The 7,796-nt window shown below is 36.6% G+C and overlaps 1 long non-coding RNA gene across 4 annotated transcripts; it reads left to right on the plus strand.

Moving 5' to 3' along the window:
• The first annotated feature begins 462 nt into the window (after positions 1-462).
• LOC126293283 (uncharacterized) lies at positions 463-4,310 on the plus strand. Of its 4 annotated transcripts, none has more exons than XR_007552264.1 (4): positions 463-599; positions 2,044-2,149; positions 2,410-2,635; positions 3,818-4,310. It is a non-coding gene; the product is annotated as an uncharacterized LOC126293283 (long non-coding RNA). The 4 variants fall into 4 exon arrangements; XR_007552263.1 differs by having other exon boundaries at positions 463-575; XR_007552262.1 differs by lacking the exon at positions 2,044-2,149.
• Positions 4,311-7,796: the final 3,486 nt, after the last annotated feature.

A 7,796-nucleotide genomic window follows, 5' to 3' on the forward strand; every position in this document is an offset into this window, starting at 1 on the left:
TGATGAGTGATCTTTCGTTTTTACCAGATAATCAACGTGTTTTAAATATTCACTCTCACTTCCATATTTCATGCTTAATTTGTAAATGATTGCCAACGACAAGTCACAGAAGCTGTCAGAAATGTGAAGATGTATATTAACATTTTTGCGAATGGCAGAACACGAACCAAAAATTCCACACATACAAGTTTAGTTTATCCTATTCCATTTCAGTAGGCGCGCCACCTTCCTGGCAATCGTATACAGCTACTGCAACACTTAAATGCTGAATAACTCATTTTTTGACATTCAGCGTCAATAAATTGTACCTTTTCGAGAGATCCTCAATGTGCTGCTATTTTAGAACAGCATTTATTTACAAGATCTATATTACAAGTTGACTATAATATAAAAAACGCAAATTGCGAGCTTTACGAAATCTAATATGGTCTCATCCAGGTGCTTCAGCCAAAATATATCTTTGAAAGGAGCGCAGCCACAGTTCCTCCCCTGATGTATACATTCAAATCAATATTTACAAACAAAAGATGGTGTGTGTTTTGTGCAAATGTGAGGTGCTGAGACTTTCGAAAGATGTAACTATCTAGGAATAACATGCGGTAGAATTCTTGTTTTTTGGTAGTTAAGTTATTTTTCTAAGCACAGCTTTGGCATAAACTTTTTTTTTTTAGAGTTCGTAGCACCGCGTCAAATAACTTTAGTATCACTCTGTTTCAAGTATCACGTGGGAATAGCGGGTAATTTTTAAATTTTGATTATTTGCTTCATGTGTCTGCATTCTAATATCTCTTGTCTCAGGATCTACAGTTGTTTTCATATAGTGTGCTCTATTAAATTTTAATTACCTGTTTTGTTACTGAATGCAAAACATGGTAATTCAGATATTCATTGCAATTCAGGTCGTCTGAACTTGGTGTGGAAAGATTAATAAAATAAAAAAGCGTAAGTTCCAAATGGCTGTTTAATAGAAAATTCGTGTTGCAATAAACTTGTATTTCGTTGCTGTAGGATTTTTTATTTGTTTATCTACTTGTTATTCGTAGACCATAAATATTATATGTCGTTTAACTGCACGTCCTGACATTTCCATTTGAAATGTGTGCTAGCACGTTGAAGTGAGTGATAAAATGTTTTTGAAAGAATATTGTTTGTGTACAGTATCTCACAGTCTGCAACGTAATGGATGCAAAAACGAGTTATGTGAATTAAAGTTCACCTTCATATGGTGGGGTGCGAGATAACAGATGTTACGAAGTAGATCCTCTTCGTTTCCTCTTTCGTAAAATTAGGTAGTATGGCCTATGTCACGTTCAATGTTCACAGAATCTGCTACATACTGTTTCCTTGAAGCACCCAGAAATACATCGGCAAAGAATGTGGACGAGTCATTTGTTTCTTAAACATCTTGAATGCTGAATTGTTAAATTTAAAAGTTTCGATGTGACTAGTATTATTAACAGTATTCCCAATAATGACTCCCCTCATTGGAGCTCACTCAACACAATCCTGCATCTTTTTAATTTCATTTTAGCGAAACTTGTTTATAAATGACCTCAACATACTATAATAATAGGGAATGGATTTTTTTTTAAACCAATGCACGAGTGACACAATGCGTTTAAAAGCATTTCGGACTATATTAAGTAGTGTTGTTCAACTCAGACTACTCAATAATTAATATCACAAATAATGTACTAAACATCTTCTCTATTGACATTTTCATGCCATAGATACAGGGAGCAGGTCTGACTCTTCTTTCCAAACCAGAAGTAAGAGATATTGCAGGATATATAATATAGTTAATACTTTAAAGTATAATGGGCACTTCGTCAAATTGTGATATAGTGGCATACAACATGGGTTGGCCTTTCGTCTCTTTTGTAGAATACCTGTTTCAAGTAAAATATTTTTAGTGTTGCCTGAAGTATGTTGTTGCATATTGCAGAACTACTAAACAAAACTGATAATGTGTATTGTTGTAGCAGTAATTGCTTTCATCTTACTAAATGTACACTGAAATGAGGATGTGTATTGGTGTTACAGCAATTGCTTTCTTCTTGCTAAATTCATCACTGGGAAGGGTATGATTGTGGAAGAATATTATGACGTCCTTGCTCCATCCTTATCATTCTTGACCTTTCAGGTCTATGTAAGTCAGTGTGGATATTTCACTTTATGTTTTGTTCTTAAATTGTAATACTAAGACGTGTCCAATATTGTAGGGGAACTACAGATACTACTACTACTACCACTACCACTACTACCACCTCAACCATCACCACCACTACCGCTACAACCTACTAACAACCACTACCATTAGTTGTGTGTTGAATGTAAATGTATGAATATTAACATTACCTTAATATTGCGATTATATTAACTGTGTACGGCATGATTAATTTGTTGCAGATGGTTTCAACACTACGGCTTCTCCTGCCATCACTTGACAACCTAGCAGTTTGCAGCTCTGAAACCTGACCTGTGCTTGATTAAGATCCCCCACAGATGAGAGACAGGCATCAGCTGGACAGAAGAGTGTTACTCTTATGTTCAGCAAGCAGCTAGAGAGTACCTCGGGTATTGTACCAAACTCAGACTTGTGAACACGAGCATCAAGTTCATCCATTATAATCTTGTTAGTAGTGACAGAATGTACCACATAATTGAAAACCTAGGTTAAAGTGCACTTATGGTGTTGGCGGAACTTTCACTTTGTGGTGCTGTTGGTAATTCATTTCTGTTGGTCATATTTTTTATTTTTTTGGTCAGCTTTACTGGCTGGAAGCTGTATTTGTGACAGTCTTTTTGTTGCGCCTATCTGCGACTCAGCATCTCCGCTGTATGTTGTGTAGCAACTTTCCTTCTCATAATATTTTTTCATTCCATCCTGGATTTTCCATTGTTTGAATCTAATGGTGTGTTTCTGTGAAGTATAGGAATCAATTACTTAATTGTATTAATAACATTAGAGAAGGAAATTTGCTCATACACACACACAAAACTTTTTTTTCATCGATTGCTAAAATATCACACTAGGTGTCCAATCCTTTAAAATTTTCATGCATTGTGTTTCCTATCTGGATGTTTAACAATTCATGTTACACACTTCTAGAAGTTGTACAGGGGACTTAGCAGATCAGGTTTTACATAAGAACCCATGTCCAGAAACAGTTTGTTTGTGTGGTACAAGGAAAAGTAGTAGTACAGATTTCATAGTGTGATAGTGCAGCATCTGTTAAATATGACGACTACCAAGTTCGGTGCACACAGTGTATTGCAAAGTAACTTTGCATAAACTCTGTTCAACATGATGCAGCCATGATCTGTGCAACCTTATCTTCCTCCACATGCACAAGGGTCACATAAGTGAGACTCTTCGTGTGGTCCCTCAAGAAAAAATTCTTTCAGCCTGCTCTCTCTACAGCTGGTCCTTCCATCATTTTGCAGGTCTTCCAATGCATCTTTTATCTTGTGGAGTATATCACCAAAAATGTAGTATTCATCTTGATTTTTCCCTTCCTGACAGGTGGGATATCCATTTTTGTCAGTATTCGTCAGCCTTACTGTTTATATCGGAAATATTTCATTTCTTCATGATGTCTGTATTTCTTTTGTAGTCTGGTGTGTTCTGCTTTGTCCTGAGGAATTTCATTTCATTGGCTTGGAATCTTATTTTATTTTTATTTTTCATTACCCAAGATCCACTTTCATATAGTAATATTGGTATTGAAATAACTTTATAAAATTTTAGATATGTTTCGGTTCTTACTTTACATTTAAGTAGTTAAATTTCTCAATTTTGTCTTTTTTTTTCTAGGTCTCCCCTGTACGACAACATGGTTCCTAGAAATTTGAATCTATCTACTTGCACTGTAATCTTGTTGTTTATAATACTTATGTTATTACTGGTTTTTTCCACAGAAAGCCATGGCTTTTGTTTTTTGTATTGATATTGACATATATATCTAGCATATTTGGTATAGTCCTTGGCAGATCTCTGCTGTCCATCTTCACTATTCAAAATTAACGCCAGGTCATCTGCAAATAACAAGAGTCATAATGTAATCTTTCTGGTTGAAGTTATATGCATAGTTCTTCAGTTTCATTCTCCATTGCTGTATAATGTCATCAGTGTATATACTAAAAAGCAGTGGAGAGAGGTTACAACTTTGTGGAAATCCTAAATTAATAACCTTTGCTGTTTTTCCATTATTCCCAATTCTTTGGATTCTTGTATTAGCTTAGATCTTTCGAACTTTCTGTACAACATGTATTGGTATACCTTTTGTTATTAAAATTTCCCACAATAATTGTCTATTTACTTTATTAAAAATATATCTAAAAACAAAGATGATGTAACTTACCAAACGAAAGTGTTGGTATGTTGATAGACACACAAACAAACTCAAACATACAAAATTAAAAAGCTTTACATAATCGACGAAAAGGATGTGTGTTTTTATATTGAATTCCTTATGTTTTTCTGTAATTTTCTGTGGCATAAACATGTTGTCTGTACGGCTTCTCCCCTTTCTGAATCCATTTTGTTCTTCTGACAGCAGGCACTCCATTATGGGTTTGTCTCTCGGTTATTTTTCTAGCGTAGATCTTACATGCTGCATTTAATAGTGATATGCCTCATTAATTTTCGGGTTTTGATCTGTCTCCTTTTTTAAATATTGATTTTATAAGTGAGATCTTCCATTCCTTTGATATTTCCTTTTGTTATCCAGCAAAGATACAAAAGTCTGAGAAACTTTTTTTAAATGCTGCTGAAGAATATTTTATTAGTTTCCTGTTAATGCCATAACGTCTTACTGCCTTTCAATTCTTTGTATATCTGAGAACGTGTTTTAATTCTTGAAATTCGAGATTATCTGGATTTGTTTCAAGATCTTCATCATTTTCTGTGTTCATTTGATTAGTCCACATTTCCTCATAATAATTCAGCCAGTCTTTGTTCTTTATTACATTGATACCTACCACATCCTTTTCATGTATTTTATATGCAAGTGCTTGTCTCCCATGGACATCATTTTTTTTATCCTGGCAACGAAGTTATCCCAACAGTCTTGATGGAGCTTCCTGCTTAGTTTTTTCACTTCTGCTGTCTGCTTCTTGTATACTTCATTATACTCCTGAGTGGGGTGTTGTAGATATTTTTTATAAGGTTTTCTCTTTATTTCTCTTCGTTACAGGATCATTTAGTAATCGCGAAAGCGTTACGGAGATGATAGATAAACTCCAGTGGAAGACTCTGCAGGAGAGATGCTCAGTAGTTCGGTACGGACTGCTGTTAAAGTTTCGAGAACATACCTTCACCGAAGAGTCAAGCAGTATATTGCTCCCTCCTACGTATATCTCGCGAAGAGACCATGAGGATAAAATCAGAGAGATTAGAGCCCACACAGAAGCATACCGACAATCCTTCTTTCCACGTACAATACGAGACTGGAATAGAAGGGAGAACCGATAGAGGTACTCAGGGTACCCTCCGCCACACACCGTCAGGTGGCTTGCGGAGTACGGATGTAGATGTAGATGTAGATTTCAACAACTTCCTCAATTTCTTTTGTCCAAATCATGTGGCCTTTTTCCTTCTTCCTGTGTTTCATTTTACCTAAAGCTTCACTGGCTGTAGTTCTTAATATGTTCTTAATCTGTTCCCACTCATTTTCAATAGTCTCTGATTCTGGAAACATGTCCATTATTGTGTCTAAGTGTCATTGATAAACGTTCTTGATCGACTCCTGTACTAGTAAGTACACTTTATATACCTCCCTTGGTTGTCCTGGTGATTTTTACATGTTTGGGCATCTTTTGCATGTGGCAAGAAGTGGTCTGTGCTAATGTCGTACCCTCTATAAACATGCACATCCTGAAACAGAACAGCTGTTTTTTGGTTTACTACGAAGTATTCAATTATGGTTGTAAATCCTCTGGCAGACCATTTGTATTTGCGTCTCTCTTTATGTTTAAAGCAAGAGTTTAATATTCTGAAGTTGTTGAAAGTTGCAAAATCTTTAACATGGTTCCATTGCTGTTGACTGGAGTCTCGCCAGCATGTTGTTGTTGTTGTAATCTTCAGTCCAGAGACTGGTTTGATGCAGCTCTCCATGCTACCCTATCCTGTGCAAGCTTCTTCATCTCCAAGTACCTACTGCAGCCTACATCCTTCTGAATCTGCTTAGTGTATTCATCTCTTGGTCTCCCTCGATGATTTTTACCCTCCACGCTGCCCTCCAATACTAAATTGGTGATCCCTTGATGCCTCAGAACATGTCCTACCAACCAATCCCTTCTTCTGGTCAAGTTGTGCCACAAACTTCTCTTCTCCCCAATTCTATTCAATACCTCCTCATTAGTTATATGATCTACCCATCTAATCTTCAGCCTTCTTCTGTAGCACCACATTTCGAAAGCTTCTATTCTTTTCTTGTCCAAACTGTTTATCATCCATGTTTCACTTCCATGTATGACACCACTCCATACAAATACTTTCAGAAACAACTTCCTGACACTTAAATCAATACTCGATGTTAACAAATTTCTCTTCTTCAGAAATGCTTTCCTTGCCATTGGCAGTCTACATTTTATATCCTCTCTACTTGGACCATCATCAGTTATTTTGCTCCCCAAATAGCAAAACCCCTTTACTACTTTAAGTGTCTCATTTCCTCATCTAATTCCCTCAGCATCACCCGACTTAATTTGACTACATTCCATATCCTCGTTTTGCTTTTGTTACTGTTCGTCTTATACCCTCCTTTCAAGACACTGTCCATTCCATTCAAATGCTCTTCCAAGTCCTTTGCTGTCTCTGACAGAATTACAATGTCATCAGCGAACCTCAAAATTTTTATTTCTTCTCCATGGATTTTAGTACCTACTCCAAACTTTTCTTTTGTTTCCTTTATTGCTTGTTCAGTATACAGATTGAATAGCATTGGGGAGAGACTACAACCCTGTCTCACTTCCTGTCCAACCACTGCCTCCCTTTCATGTCCCTCGACTCTTATAACTGCCATCTGGTTTCGTTCAAATTGTAAATAGCCTTTCGCTCCCTGTATTTAATTCCTACTACCTTCAGAATTTGAAAAGAGTATTCCAGTCAACATTGTCAAAAGCTTTCTTTAAGTGTACAAATGCTAGAAACATAGGTTAGCCTTTCCTTAATCTTTCTTCTAAGATAAGTCGTGGGGTCAGTATTGCCTCACGTGTTCCAACATTTCTACGGAATCCAAACTGATCTTCCCCGAGGTCGGCTTCTACTAATTTTTCCATTCGTCTGTAAAAAATTCGAGTTGTATTTTGCAGCTGTGGCTTATTATTAAACTGATTGTTTGGTAATTTTCACATCTGTCAACACCTGCTTTCTTTGTGATTGGAATTATTATATTCTTCTTGAAGTCCGAGGGAATTTCGCCTGTCTCATACATCTTGCTCACCAGATGGTAGAGTTTTGTCAGGACTGGCTCTCCCAAGGCTGTCAGTAGTTCTAATGGAATGTTGTCTACTCCCGGGGCCATGTTTCGACTTAGGTCTTTCAGTGCTCTGTCAAACTCTTCATGCAGTATCATATCTCCCATTTCATCTTCATCTACCTCCTCTTCCATTTCCATAATATTCATGCAAGGTGTCTTTGATTTTCCTGTAGGCAGTATCTATCTTACATCTTGTGAGATAAGCCTCTACATCCTTACATTTATCCTCTAGCCATCCCTGCTTAGGCATTTTACACTTCCTGTCGATCTCATTTTTGAGATGTTTGTATTCCTTTTTGTCTTCTCCACTTA

The sequence above is a fragment of the Schistocerca gregaria genome, chromosome 10 (assembly GCF_023897955.1).
Source record: "Schistocerca gregaria isolate iqSchGreg1 chromosome 10, iqSchGreg1.2, whole genome shotgun sequence".
Taxonomy (NCBI): domain Eukaryota; kingdom Metazoa; phylum Arthropoda; class Insecta; order Orthoptera; family Acrididae; genus Schistocerca; species Schistocerca gregaria.